This window comes from Mya arenaria, chromosome 17 (genome assembly GCF_026914265.1).
Source record: "Mya arenaria isolate MELC-2E11 chromosome 17, ASM2691426v1".
Classification (NCBI taxonomy): Eukaryota; Metazoa; Mollusca; class Bivalvia; order Myida; family Myidae; genus Mya; species Mya arenaria.
This window is the reverse complement of record NC_069138.1, coordinates 6,868,299-6,884,303: the sequence shown is the minus strand read 5'-3', so window position 1 is coordinate 6,884,303 and position 16,005 is coordinate 6,868,299. Positions and strand designations below refer to the sequence as shown.

Genomic DNA, 16,005 nt, shown 5'->3' with positions numbered 1-16,005 from the left:
CAACGAGAGACTATTTTCCGTTCTGATAAGCATACATCAAAAAAGGTTGGTTTTAAATTGTTTGTTTTAATGATGAAGTTTGACGACGATGAAATTTGATATGCATTTTTTATCAAATTGAGTGTGGATTACAGTTCAATTACTGATAACTATTCAAATATGATGTAAATTACAAATATTTTGAGTTTTGCTTATAATGTAAGTAAAGTGACATACTACTTTCGTTTAATCTAAAAACTTTTTCGGCGATTTATCGGAGATTGACGTTTCCTGCGATAGGCATAGACATCAAAGATACGGTGATAGCTGTAACATCTTATTCATTGTTTTTTGTCAAACTGATTTAACAATTTTTGGATTACAATTATCTGAACATTAATATTTGCAAAATTGCTATGTTTTGAATGTCATACTTTGAGACTTTGTTTACTCACAATTCACTTATAGTTGTATCCGATAGTATCTGTTCAGTATATTCGAAAAAGATACAAAATATCAACTACACACTATATTAATAAGTTTACAATGTACACTGAACGGATCACTGGCCGTATATCTTACGAATCGCTATCATTTCTCTGAACGAATCGTTTTACGCTTTGTCCGAATTGAACGGATGTAAAACATGTCAATTTGTAAAACATAATTAAATGGATTCACTGTTGTCTCTGGGAATTTGTCGGTTTGTCCTTTATACCGGATGAGTGTAATCACGTATGCTTGTAGTTTAAATTGTATTACATTTATTTTAATTTCATTAATTTGCATTAATATTTTCATCTTTAACCATTTGTCAGCAGAACACTATATCTATGGATTACTTGCATTGTTATACATGGTTTTTATTTGTTACAAAACACAGTGAAACAAAAATAAAAAGTGGCCATAATTTAGATAACGTTCAGGGTAATACCCATATAACAAAAACATCATACTTGAAAGGTTTTTTTTCTGTTTAATATTTCAATGAAGTATCGTATAGAATACCTTTGGTATCAATTGCCTCAAACAAATGACTAAGATCCGGCATCAGTAGCAGTCAATATTTTGATAAAAGCCAGTCAGGCTTAACAATGCAAATATGTTAGGTATGCGAAGAAATACCATAATATCATTGTATTTGTCGAAGTCATATAATATTACATTACTGCTTCTTAAAATACGATTAATGAAATTGCTTAATATACGCAAATATCTTGATGCGAGACTAGTGGAAGTTATTTGACATAAAGAAAAATCAACCAACGAACCGTCATTAAACTGTCACGACTGCTAATTAGGAATTAATAATGTTCGATGTCACGCCAAATTGTCACAAATATTTTACAGAAATTAAACTTCTAATTATGTAAGTTGCACCTTTTGGCTATTTGTTTTTTTCTCTGTGATTTCACATTTTTGTTTTATATTTGTTTGTTTTTTTGTTCTTTTGAGATCTGACAAGAGGAAAAGCGGTTACTAATTCCAATGTCAGTGGATTCTTTTGTTTTGAAATTCAACGATAAGTAACTGTCATCCAATCCCTGCATCAATTATGATTGCGTGTTTTCCACTCGTGTTTGACATAAATTAAGAGCTGAAAACGTTCTAGATTACATTATGTTTCCATTTTGTTTCTAATTTGATACCTATCATAACAGATGTTTAATACTAAAGAAAGTTTTTTGACAGTTAAGATATATATTCCTGGTTGATTTCGCTCCATATTAAGTTTATAAGAGGTCATCAATGTTTTCATATATTTTCGTTTATAAAGAAAATATATTTGCAAATATACGTGATTTTTTTTTTATCTAAAGTAGCTCTTTAAAATGGCGGGTTTTTAATCACATTTCCACTGATTAAAAGAACATCAAACATCTGCCATAATTGATGGCAGCTACGCTGATATGCAGCTAGATCAGCCAATCAGAAACGTTTACATTCAATGACTGAAATAAAACAAACTGTTTGTTTCCAGGGTTCAGTCAAAACTTATCCATTTCCATGATTTCTAACGATTAGTGATGTTAGAGAAGAATTATACACATATTAATTAATAATAATTCATGAATATGAAGTGATTTATCAACTCATGTTAATAATATGTGTGTGCAATACAAGTAAAGAATTCGTTGCAGTATACCGTAAACACATTTACTGAAATGGGGTATATAAAATGAATAATTTTATTAATAAGAAAAGCGATTGAATGTCCTTAGATCCTTTCAACTACAGCGTTATTTCACTGGTAATATTATGAAGATTTTACGAACTGCGAATTTCAGAGATACATCAATGGTGATAAGTGATCAGTGACAAGGCGTTTATACCAGCTGCCACTCCATATGTTTTACTGTAGTTAGGCGTTGATAATAGGAAGTTCAAACTTTCGAGTAACTTTGCCGGTCATAAAGCATTGATAATACGAACTTTTAACATCGGTGATACTTCCCTGGTAATATGACATGGATAATATGAACTGCCAATTTTCAAGCTTCTTTACTGGTGATAAGGCGTTGGATATACGGACTGCCAACTTCCGAGTTTCTTCACTGGTGACAAGGCGAGGGATATACGAACTGCCATCTTCCAACTTTATTCAATGCTGACAAGGCTAAGATAACCCAAACTGTCATCTTCCGAGCCACTTCACTGGTGAAAAGGCGTGGGTGATACGAACAGCCAACTTCCAACTATCTTCAATGTTGACAATGCGAAGGAACCCGAACTGCCAATATCCGAGCTTCTTAACTACGACATTGCGTGGGTTATGTGAACTGCAAACTTCTGAGCCTCCCAACTGGTAAAAAGTCGTAGATGATACGAACTGCCAACTACCGAGCTTCTTCACACGTGACAAGGCGTTGGATAAATGGACTGCCAACTTACGAGCCTCTTCACTGAACTGCCAACATCCGAACTTCTACACAAGTGGCATGGCGGGGATGATACAAACTGCCAACTACCGAGCCTCTTCACACGCGATATGGCGTGGGATATACGAACTGCCGCTTTCTGAGATTCTTCACTGGTGTCAAGGCGCGGGATATACAAACTGCGAACTTCCGAGCTTCTTCACATATGGCTAGGAGTAGGAATGACGAATTGCCAGCTTACGAGCCTCTTTATACCGGACAAGGCGTGGGATATTTCGACTGCCTACTTCCGAGATTCGTCACTATTGAAAAGTCGTGGGTGAATCGAACCGCAAACTTCAGTGCCTCTTTACTGGCGTTTATAATGCGAACAGCCAAATTCCGGTCCACTGGTGTTAAGACGTGACTTATACTAACTTCCAACTAACTAGCCTTTTTACTGGATCATAAGGACTGCCAACGTTTAATCTTCCTCACTGGCGATAAGGCGTGGGTGATACGAACTACCAACTTCCGAGATTCTTCACTGGTGAAAATGCGTGGATGATACGAACTATCAACTGACTAATCTTTTCACAGGTGACAAGGCGTGGATCATAAGGACTGCTAACGTTTAACCTTTTTCACTGGTGATAAGGCGTGGGTGATACGAACTGCCAACTTCCGAGATTCTTCACTGGTGAAAAGGCGTGGATGATACGAAATGCCAACTTCCAAAGTTCTTCACTGGTGACAAGGCGAGGATGATACGAGCTGCCAACTTTCGAGATTCTTCACTGGTGACAAGGCGTGGATGATACAGACTACCAACTTCCGAGATTCTTCAATGGTTACACGGCCTTGGTGACACGAACTGCCAACTTCCAACCTTCTTCACTGGTGCCAAGGCGTTGATGAGACGAAACGCCAACTTCCGAGCTTCTTCGCTGGTGAAAAAACGTGGATAATACGAACTACCAACTTCCAAGCCTCTTCACTGGTGACAAGGCGTGGATGATACGGACAACCAACTTCCGAGCCTCTTCACTGGTTACACGTCCTTGGTGATACGAACTGCCAACTTTCAACCTTCTTCACTGGTGACAAGGCGTGGATGAGACGAACTGCCAAATTCCGAGGTTCTTTAATGTTGACAAGGCGTGGATGATATGGACTGCACACTTATGAGATTCCTCACTGTCTACATAGCGTAGACGATACAAACTACCAACTTCCGATATTCCTCACTGTCTACATAGCGTGGATAATACGGACAGCCAACTTCCATGATTCCTCACTGTCTACAAAGCGTAGACGATACGGACTACCAACTTCCGAAATACCTCACTGTCTACATAGCGTAGACGATACGAACTTTCAACTTTCGAGCCTCTTCACTGCTTACACGGCCTTGGTGATACAAACTGCCAATTTCCAACCTTCTTCACTGGTGACATGGCGTGGGCGATACGGACTGCCAAAGTCCGAGCTTCTTCACTGGTGACAAGGCGTTGATGATACGGACTGCCAACTTCCGAGCTTCTTCACTGGTGACAAGGCGTGGATGATACGGACTGCCAGCTTCCAACCTTCTTCACTGGTGACAAGGCTTGGATGATACTTACTACCAACTTCCGAGCCTCTTCACTGGTTACAAGACCTTGGTGATACTAACTGCCAACTTCCAACCTTCTTCACTGGTGACAAGGCGTAGATGAGACGGAATGCCAACTTCGAACCTTCTTCACTGGTGACAAGGCGTGGATGAGACGGAATGCCAACTTCGAACCTTCTTCACTGGTGACAAGGCGTGGATGATACGGACTGCCAACTTCCAACCTTCTTCACTGGTGGCAAAGCGTGGATGATACGAACTGCCAACTTCCAACCTTTTTCACTGGTGTCAAGGCGTGGATGATACGGATTGCCAACTTCCAACCTTCTTCACTGGTGACAAGGCGTGAATGATACATACTACCAACTTTCGAGCCTCTTTTCTGGTTACAAGGCCTTGGTGATACTAAGTGCCAACTTCCAACCTTCTTCGCTAGTGACAATGCGCAGATGATATGAACTGCAGAGTTCCGAGCTTGTTCACTGTCTACATGACGTGGATGATACGAAATACCATCTTCCGGGCTTCTTTAATTGTGACAAAGCGTGTGTGATTTGAACCGCAAACAAACGAGCTTCTTCACTGGTGACAAGGTGGGGATACAACGAACTGCTAACATTCACCCTACTTAAATGGTGCTAAATAATGCGTGGGTAAATCGAGTGGCAAGTTTACAAGTTCATTCAGTGATAATAATGTTAAGATTATACGAAGAGCCAAATCCCGACTTATTCAATGATGATAAGTTGAAAATACTTCGATTCTGCGAGCTTCCAATTTCAATTACTTTTGAAAAAATACGAACTGCAAATCCCCCAGCTACATTCCACAAGTGATTAAGCGTTTATAAATTGAAATTTAGAATTCCGATGTGCTTGCCTGGCGTAAGGACGTAGATATTAAGAAACAAAAACTTCAGAATAAAGTTTGAACAATTACTGCATTATCCTTCCTTACTTTTATCACAAAGTAGTATTGTTAATGGTAAAGTTGTAAAACGTCTGGATGTGAACAGAAGTATGACGATCAATAAATTGTCAACGCACTAAAAACATTATTTTCATGGACAATTAGTAGTAACAATATATAAACACGTTTCTTGTATGCCTACCAGATCGCAAATTACTTGCATGTTATTTTCTTTTAAATCTGATGATGCATCTTGAAAACGATAATTAAACTTAATTTCATTATTACATTTTGAACACTTTACGCCTTTATTCCGTTTAAAGATTGGCGCTAAATGGTATCTCTGAATTCAGCTGTATTCGAAGTATTTCTACAAAATTTATCCGAGATAATTATGTAATAATTTGAAAGTGTCTAGTATTGTGTTCTTTGTCTTCACTTCAACCGTACGAACTCACTTGTATTAATTCATTTTTTCCTCATTTAATTATGGATCACAAAAATACGTACCAGATTGGATGAATTCACGTTTTATTTCGAGTCATACTCTTAAATGATACATTAGCAAATCCACATACATATTCGTAAAAGTTTCCAAGAGTTGAAAGCATGTATGCAATAAGATTTCAGATATTTTAGATAAACCTATTAGCAAACTTTTTAGTAATAAATAAACAAAACTAGAACAAATATTTTGTTGAACCTTTAAAATAAAACAATGAAAAAACAAACTTACGAATAATCCTCTAAGATCCTCTACATCATGTGAAAGCCGATCAACATTTGATTGCACTGAGGCGTTGCAACTGTATGCATCAACGAAACAGGTTATATTGTAATATAACCTGCATTTAGCTATACACCGGACCAGGTAAATATGAAAATACCATTGAAAATAGACTTTTGAAATGACATTCCATTTATATAATTTAGTTCATGTGCGAAAACGATCAATATAGGCCATCAAATATAAACATATGCTTTCGATATTAGAGCAAAATGAATTCATAGGTTGAGTTCCAAGTAGTCAGTAAAACTGACTCTAATCTTAACTGTTTACTGTCCAATCTTGCCTAAAGGTTTAGTGTCATGCCATGTTATATGGTCATTGTTGGCCATGTCGTAGTGTTCAGAAATACATTACACTTAAAAATACTCCATGGTCTGCTTTGCCAAAATGTACTTGCTTTGTCCGATTTGCCATATGTCCTTGCTTTGTCCGCTTTGTCAAAATGTACTTACTTTGTCTGCTTTGTCAAAATGTACGTGCTTTGTCCGCTTTGCCAAAATGTACTTGTTGTGTCCGCTTTGCCATATGTCTTTGCTTTGTCCGCTTTGTCAATATGTACATGCTTTGTCCGCTTTGCCAAAATGTACTTGCTGTTTCCGCTTTGCCATATGTCCTTGCTTTGTCCGCTTTGTCAATATGAACTTGCCTTGTCCGCATTGTCAAAATGTATTTGCTTTGTCCGCATTGTCTAAATGTTCTTGCTTTGTCCGCTTTTTCAATATGTACGTGCTTTGTCCGCTTTGCCAAAATGTACTTAATGTGTCCGCTTTGCCATATGTTCTTGCTTTGTCCGCTTTGTCAATATGTACTTGCTTTGTCCGCATTGTCAAAATGTACTTGCTTTGTCCGCATTGTCAAAATGTACTTGCTTTATCCGCTTTGTCAATATGTACTTGCTTTGTCCGCATTGTCAAAATGTACTTGCTTTGTCCGCTTTGTCAATATGTACTTGCTTTGTCCGCATTGTCAAAATGTACTTGCTTTGTCCGCTTTGTCAATATGTACTTGCTTTGTCCGCATTGTCAAAATGTACTTGCTTTGTCCGCTTTGCCAAAATGTTCTTGATTTGTCCGCTTTGCCAAAATGTACTTGATTTGTCTGCTTTGCCAAAATTTAATTGCTTTGTCCGATTTGCCATATGTCCCTGCTTTGTCCCCTTTGTCAATATGTACTTGCTTTGTCCGATTTGTCAATATGTACTTGCTATGTCCGCATTGTCAAAATGTACATGCATTGTCCGCTTTGTCAATAATTATGTACTTGCTTTGTCCGCATTGTCAATATGTACTTGCTTTGTCCGCATTGTCAAAATGTACTTGCTTTGTCCGCTTTGTTAATATGTACCTGCTTTGTCCGCATTGTCAAACTGTATTTGCTTTGTCCGCTTTGTCAAAATGTACTAGCTTTGTCCGCTTTGCCAAAATGTACATGCTTTGTCCGCTTTGTCAAAATGTCCTTGCTTTGTCAAAATGAACTTTCTTTGTCCGTTTTGTCAAAATGAACTATCTTTGTCCGCTTTGCCAACATGTACTTCTTTTTCCGTATTGTCAAAATGTACTGGCTTATTTCGCTTTGCTAAATAGTCCAATCACAACACACATATCAATCACATACGACAAAATAAACTAACCCGCCGCTGCAGATTTCATATTTTGTACATACATCGAAAATTCATGAATGCCTTTGATAATCGTTATTTATCGCTGAAGTGATCGTCGTTGCAAGTGTTTTATGCAAGAAAAGCTTAATGCAGCCTTATTTAAAGGCCACCTTCGTACTCATTTCTCATTTAGTTTTCAGATGTAAATAGCTCGTCGTTTTATGCAAGCGTGTCCAATCGATTTTATATATCACGCCGAAGTTGTCCTTAATTTATGTTAGTTCATCCCCTGTTCAAACTGAGTGAATTGCGAGATTTGTACAACTTCTTTACGTTTATGAATGAATATTTTTCTGTGTCTTTTCAACCATACAATACGACAATATTAGTTTACATTCGTTTGACATAAACCTTAAATATTAACATTTTGCTCCTCAGGATAAAATCGCCGCAACTCAGAGAGTTACACAGGAATCTCGGTAAACTAATAATTATAACACTAAAGAGCTTCATTAGATTAGCCGCATGATATTCAAATATTACCTCAAACTGCTATAGATCGTCGTACGATTTGCTTCATACAGATGAATTACAATGTACCTGTTCTACCGTCATTTGATATATGTTTGAATGCAACTCGTATCGGCTACAGTATCCAAGTCGCACTGCCCTTTATGACTTGAGCTGTTAAAACTATAGTTTCGCGTTCATCAATGCGTTCCTCAAATACATATTACAATAGATTAAATGCAGTTGTATTATATGTACATTTATTTATCATAAAAAAACTCTCACTAAACTTGAATTCGTATATAAATTGAACGCGTAATGGTTGCAGTTTTACTTATGATACTGCATGCTAGTTATTGCCAACATACTACAAAATAGTTTTCAAAACTGTTCCGTCACTATCGACTGACGATTGGTCGTATTAATTTTATTCATTGGGTTATGGTTGCAGTTAAAGTTATATATACATTGCATAAAAAGAGCATAGGGAGATTATTATTAATGTTTTAGCATGGTAACGTTGTGTCCAATCGCTACAAAGCTAAAACATCCAACAACAAGAACAACAACAGCCAAAACAACAACCTCATTGGCGGTAAGAGATCGGTTAAAACAACAAACATCAAATACATTATAAATATTCAGTGAGCGTTGTTATCAATTATAAATGGCACCAAGAGAAATAAGATTTATTTGATTTATTAATTTCTAGTGAACACATTTCAGATGAATCACACACATAACAGTCATTGTCGCTATGCAAGCATGGGCATAAGTGAAACCTACAGAGACCAGAACAGGCCAAGACAAATGCTGTAACTCTTTGGTTTTTCTATGTCCTTGGATTTTTTTTATTTCATTATTTCTAATAAAATAGGTTCTGTTTAAACTTTATCAGTTTATGAGATCAGCAGGCTATATTCGACCGTATAGTACAGGCAGTTATATTTTTCTTTCAGGAAACTCGTCAATATAATAAATGAAAACGTTTACCCCAACAAACAATACCTCTGGTTTAAATTGGAGTACAAGTTCATTTTGGAAGCAAGAAACCTATAAAGCATGTAAAATAACCCAGAGAAACCAAATGTTAATTTAACTAGCCTTTGATCTGTGCACTGGTTTCAATGGCCGAATTAAGTTTATGAATGAAATATTTGCAAACATATGTTTTACGCAAATAGTTTAAATTCGAAGGCCTTTAATAGTTTTAAGCAGCTGTGCTGATCTTATTATTAACTGGGAATAATGTATGAACTATTGGGTATTACAAGTAATTATAGTGTGAGAATGTTATCATACTTATAAATATAAAGACGGCAACAAACGGAGCTTTGTTAGTATCATTTTGAAGGCGTGAAATAGTGACTATTATTATAAACGATACAAAATTAATGCTCTAAGCAATGTTGCATTCTTTTCAGTGTATTTGTGTCGCCAGTAGAACGTTTTTGGGTTCCTCACACGTCTCGGGATTTTGATAAACAGCGTTATCTATTATTTTACAAGCAGTTGCATGCCTTTTGGAAACATATTTGGATGGTGGATTTCTATTTATCATGTGTATCGTTTCTACAAGTTCCCCGTATATCACCCCTTAAAAGCGTCCGCGGCTGAGGCCAGTACTAAGCGAAGGTGTTTTGAAAACATCGAAGTGTCATTGTCAGAACAGACTTCTCTTTTCAAGTTAGAATCATGGTTACTTTTTGTATAAGATTCACAGAATAGATTTTGCATACAATTGATTAGCACATCATTCATGTGCGCGAAATATGAGTCATCAGCATCTTATGTAATCAAAGCACTGAAACTGCTGAGAGATGGTACTGATTAAATATACTAGCAGTAATGTAATATTTGGTAGAATAAATGTAGGTTAGTAGCTAGAAAGATAGTGAAATGGACCATTCATCTGCATACCAACTAATTCGTCTGTTCTGTACAAAAAAGGGATACGTTAGAAGCATGTTCAATATTAGAATATAGATATTTTGTCTGTTAATTGAAAACAATCAGTTTGGAGACATGAACAAACAAGCAAAGGGTATCACATGACCGTAACATTTGTCTTCGATAAGAATTAAAAAAAAAAAAAACAACAAAAAACATGGAAGACAGAAATGCATACGATATTAATTGTATTGAACAAGTGAATTGAAGAATTCAATTGAAGAATGTACAACATAAAAAAATGAGCGAATTTCATTTATTTCGGAAATGAAAGTGAACAAAAATGAAGGTTGAATGTAAATTAACATGTGATTAAAGCAATTGTAGATTTTTCACAGATCAGTTATAATAGTGACATCTTATTGTAAACATATAATTGTTAATAATTGTTGTTATATAATTGTTAAATTGTATAAACTGGTGGAGCGAATAATGTATAAGAATGTGTTACATTTTGTTCTTGTGTGTGCCTAAGTCAGAAAGGTATACAGATGATGTTCATTCAGTAATATTGTTAAAATCTACATACATAGCAGTCAACCAAACCTCTGCTAGTCCAATGCCTTACATTCATAGGCGCTTTACAATATGTAAAACTATATTGACAAATAAACAAAAGCAATATGTATATGTAAGGTCTAGCTGCATTTGAGCAGGATAAACCACAATTAATACTTTTGTTTTGATATACCAACAATATTTAATAAACGTCGAAAACAATGGTTCTTATGATGAATACCGAGTTGAATTTGAAAAAAAGGTGCAGACAACACTGTAATTTTACTTTATGAGCAGATAATTGATCACAGTAAAGCTCTTAGCACTCACCAATCAATTAATATTTTGCGTGTTTAGCTATTAAATACAAGGTAAGTAGTATCACGCAAAGGTTATGTCTGGTATACATGTGTATGTATTGAATTTGAGTAATAGTCCAGTATTTATTTTTTATCTAAAACAGGTCTGACATTGAGCCTAATTTACAATTGCAAAATGGATCTTGATCACTATGAACACAGTTATTATTTAAAATTGCCTGAATGAAAGTAAAGATGAGCTTAATAATTGACATCATTAGTTGATAAAATTCAGCTATGTAAGGTCAGAAATGAGCATCCTGAAATGGATAGAAGTATCTTTATTTGTTCCAGATTGGAAAGGGCACAACTCAAAATGACAATTGTTTCTAGTACCATGTGTACTTTAATATTCATAAAAAAGGAAGACAATATTACGTTGATGGATGAAATACGAAGGTTAACACAGAATTGATTATGTTTGGCCTGTATTGACAGTAACAACAAAAAACCACCATATATATTGCAACATATGCAGCAAAATAAACAGTCAGTTGCTTGCAACTAAATTGAGGTCATGCAATTCCTGTATGAAAGATGTAGCTGACAATTATCACAAAACGTGATTAATTGGAAGCGCTAGTATACACATCAATACAATACTTTGAGTAATATCTGTGGTATTGAACATGAATAATATACACGAAATGAAAGCAGTACTAAACCATAGGTGGACTAACAATATGCAAGCAATTTAGTACACATACTAACGTCAGTAATCTATGTACATCTATTTTATACACACAAAAACGCATGCATATGGTGAAACTTAAGCTGGACTAAGTTGTTTATTTCATGGGTTAGGTGGGACCTAATTCATCAAAAACTGACTATTAAATGTATTCTGTTTGTAGAAATAATGTTATTGAAGTAAAGTGTCATATACTTATCAGTTAATTAGTGCACATTATATTGAAAATCCTATTTATTTCATAAAGTCTAGCGCAGTAAATTACAAAAATATTTGTCTGAAAGCAATATTGCATTCGTTGAAGAATGTTCGGAATAAGTTGACAATCCGTTGTGAGTTATTGCTGTTTAAATTGATAAACGGCACAGTGGTATATAATGTATATAGATATATATATATAACATAATGACAACTAGATTATTCTTTACCAATTGGACACTAGCATGGCATCAAAAATGGAAGTGATTGAAAAAGTTAGTGAAGTCAGATCAGTTTATTTTATTATTAAATTAAACACTTCCTTTAGCAGACTGTTGAACAACTTTCGTCTATCTAGATCAATGAAGCAAATTCAGATTTATGGAGACCGTCAGCATTGTGTCAGCAGCCAACAGCAACACCACCATGACATTCTACTAGCCATCCTCAATATCATAAATGCTCTTAAGGAGAGCTTAGACTCTATGCAAGTGTTCACACAAGCTGACCCTAATTTAATATTTCAAAGGGCCTAGTAAGGTTCTAATGTTAACAATTGAAAAGAAATACATTTTGAATGCAAGACAATATAATGATTTTTTTTTATAATTTTAAGCAAAAATGTATGATGATTTGTTGACAAATGAATACATTATCATCAAGACCTGCATGTATATGATGTTAAAGTTTAATTAAATCATTGAATAGTTTTTGAAACAACAAGGATGCTAGGTGATAATTTTATGACCTAGTTGGAATAAACTAATTGATATAGTAGTTCAATTTTGTAACTCTGAAAATGATTGGGGGAAAAGGCGTTCTATTTTGAGATGGATAGTCTGTGTATATTGGTTCTTGTTATAGATGTGGATGTTTCGTAGGTGTTGGTAACGACATCATCATTGTACAACATCAGCAAAAGTATCCCGGGCTCACATCATTCTGCTTTGCATGAAGCCTTAATGTGTTGTTTGCTTGTTCAACTCCATCTGAAGGTCACATCTTCATTGCGTACATTAACCATATAAGCTGAGCTTTATCCTACATTAAAAGAACGGAATGCATCGGAAAAAACCCTGGTCAATTTACTGTACAGATATCCATATGAACTATATGAACGCATCAAATTAATGTAAAGTGATATTATATGAGTGTACTGTACGCTCCTTGAAAGGGGAAAGACGCTTAGTTATCTGATATGGACAATAAGGTATTTAGATGTAATCGTATTCATTTAAATAAAATAAAGAGGTAATTTTGAAGGTAAGTACATTTTGAGAAAGGTATTTAATATGAAAAATATTTCATACCTGGATGATTTTGCAAGCAACTAACACCATTGTTCTCTGTTGTGACTGGAAACCAACTTAAATGTGGGCAGGGACAGCTTCAGAGGGTGAACAATGGCGTGCCAAAGGTGCATGTGCCGTAGATTTGATATTTGGTATTAAGGTAGCCATAATAAGGTTGAAAGAGCTCTGGCTTGAATTTTCGAGAACCCGTCTGTCTGGGGCTTATTTGATATTGAGTCGACTTGACTGTGACCAATTAGAATACAGAGCGCTGCTGGAGACCTATTGTGTCTACAAAAGGTAATTTCAAAGCCTTTATTTTGTTTAAGGAATTTAGTGGTTTTATACAATCACGTTTTTGCTTTCTAAATACTGTTTCGAGCTGGAGAGAAATGTTTATTAGGCTGCTTGTTGTTACAATATGAACACAATAGATTGGAAAAAAACACTTGTTAGAGATTAAACGTGATACTTCCGGCTGAATGAGGTTACGTGAAACATACATAAATATGCTAATGGAGCTTGTTTACCACCGGTTTCGCTGAAGTCTTGACATGGTTTGGTTGACTTGACTATTAATATGGGAATAGAGATTACTTTTTTAATAAAACGATGCTGCCAATATTAGTCATATTTGCATTTCAACATTCAAATGATTTTTATCTTGATTTTGATATCCATAGTTGTAAACATGTATGTCAGTATGAAGTACATTCTGAAACAGTTATATCATCTATTCATTACGAAATATTGAATTAATTACAACGTGTGCACTTTTTCACCTCTTGCTTATATGGCTGAAACGAACATAAGACATAATGATGATGGTAATATTATTCACGGAATATATCTATATCTACATTCAATACATCTCTTATTCACTAGGCGATATTATATTGCAGTATTTTAAGAGAAATCCTGTCGGTAAACATTTAAACTGCACTTATTCACGGTTTTCTTTCATTCTTTAAAAACATAATATTAAAGAATGTGATAATTTGATAACTTCAAGTGTATCAGCAGCTGAAATAGGAGTGCCTTAGCTTTTATAATTTAATGTTTTTGAAGTTTTAGCATTCCATTTTGATAGCATATGAATCTCAAAGATAGCCGAAATAGATAATGCAACATATGTTTTTTAAACAATGCCTAATATACACTTGACGGTAGACGTCCACAATTTATCACTAGGCCTTTTCGAAAATCAACGGAAACACGAATATAAACATAACCAGACTTAAACACCATAAAGCGGAAGACGGAGAAATCACATTTCAAAGCATGACAAACACGCAAAGGAAATAAAAAATTTGATAACTGGTTTGATCTTCCATGGATTATCAAAGGTTGCTATTTTAAACTACCTTATTGTTGCCTCTATTAAACTGAAATCATCAGTACAGGATGTTCAAATCTACGCAATAATGCACTAAATTCAAAATAGGTCGATTAATTATCGATTATCACTTTGGCTCGATACTGTTATTAGACGCTTAAAGTCAACATTGTTTCTGTTTTTCAACTCACGATGTCTTTGATCGTTATCGTGGTGACGCTTATAAATACAGTTTATCACTGCGTTTCAACAACTACGACTGTTTTTGACGTTACACTAAAATTCGGTTGATATAGAGTGAACAATTAACCAAATTGTAAACAAAATGTAATCTGAGAACAGAAGCATGTGAAAGAAAAACGAATGTGGCGTTGCTTGAGAAACTAGAGAGCATTGTTTTGGCCTAAGGCTTTGTAATGGTATGTCTCGGATTTCTCTACATGTTTGTTTTCACTTGATGCTTAGTTGTGCGCATGACTAATCTACTTAATATACTATTCATGAAAAAGTTTTATTTATTATTATCTGTCAAATGTACACTCAATTTACGCTCGCTCTGCATTAAAACAAACACTCGGTTAAAAGAGTAGTTAATTTAACTTAAGTATGAATTATAACAGCTTTTATCTACGATCAACTTTGACGGGTACATGATATTATACACAAATGTAGTTGATGTTTTCCGTGAAAATTAAAATAACTAAACAAACATAAAAATATTCCAAATATCTAGAATTTACTATATGAATCACCCTGGATTACTTTCAAACTAAGGAATTATTTAAGCACTATGTATATAACATGTTTTGAAAATCATTGCAAACAAAAAGCGCTGGAGTATATGTTAATATGAAATAAAAGTACAGTGTAAGGCTTCGGGTAACATCGCACGCATAACATTATCATGTAAACAATGACAAAAACATTTAAGCAGGTGTCGTTTTCATGATCCTGTATTCTACAGTGGTATTGTATGTCAACATACACGTTCAGCTTACAGTATTGTCACGCAATTATAATTATTGCTGAATTTTATTGCTATATTTGCTGATTGCTGCTGACCTGAACAACTTTTGACCCTTGGCGTACCCTTATATATTAAATACGAATTTGTTTTCTCGCCCGCTTAAATGACCGTACCATGCCTTACATCATAGATACACACGGGTCGCATGACTTCAAACAAAATTTTAGATGAAAGAAAGATGGCCTTTTCTACAAGTCGATATGGAACGTTCGCGATACACACATAAATGCGTCGGTTAGTATTGCAGTTTCTTCAATAAATCGTGCACTATTTAAACGTTCAGATGCAATGTTTTTTTTTTCTGATTTTTTACCGTAAAATATATATTAACAATGCTACAATTAATTCTTGCCTATGTGTACAATAAATCCAATTACCAATTAATAGTCATTG

At 35.0% G+C, this 16,005-nt stretch overlaps 1 protein-coding gene across 1 annotated transcript in view; it reads right to left on the bottom strand.

Moving 5' to 3' along the window:
* LOC128224407 (uncharacterized) overlaps positions 1 to 8,274 on the bottom strand; it is a 50,476-nt gene extending 42,202 nt beyond the window's left edge. The window contains exons 1-2 of the mRNA XM_052934236.1: positions 8,163 to 8,274; positions 6,098 to 6,216 (exon numbers count right to left, since the gene is read on the bottom strand). The gene's annotated coding sequence lies outside the window, so the exon portion shown is untranslated. The remainder of the gene's footprint in view (positions 1 to 6,097; positions 6,217 to 8,162) is intronic.
* Positions 8,275 to 16,005: the final 7,731 nt, after the last annotated feature.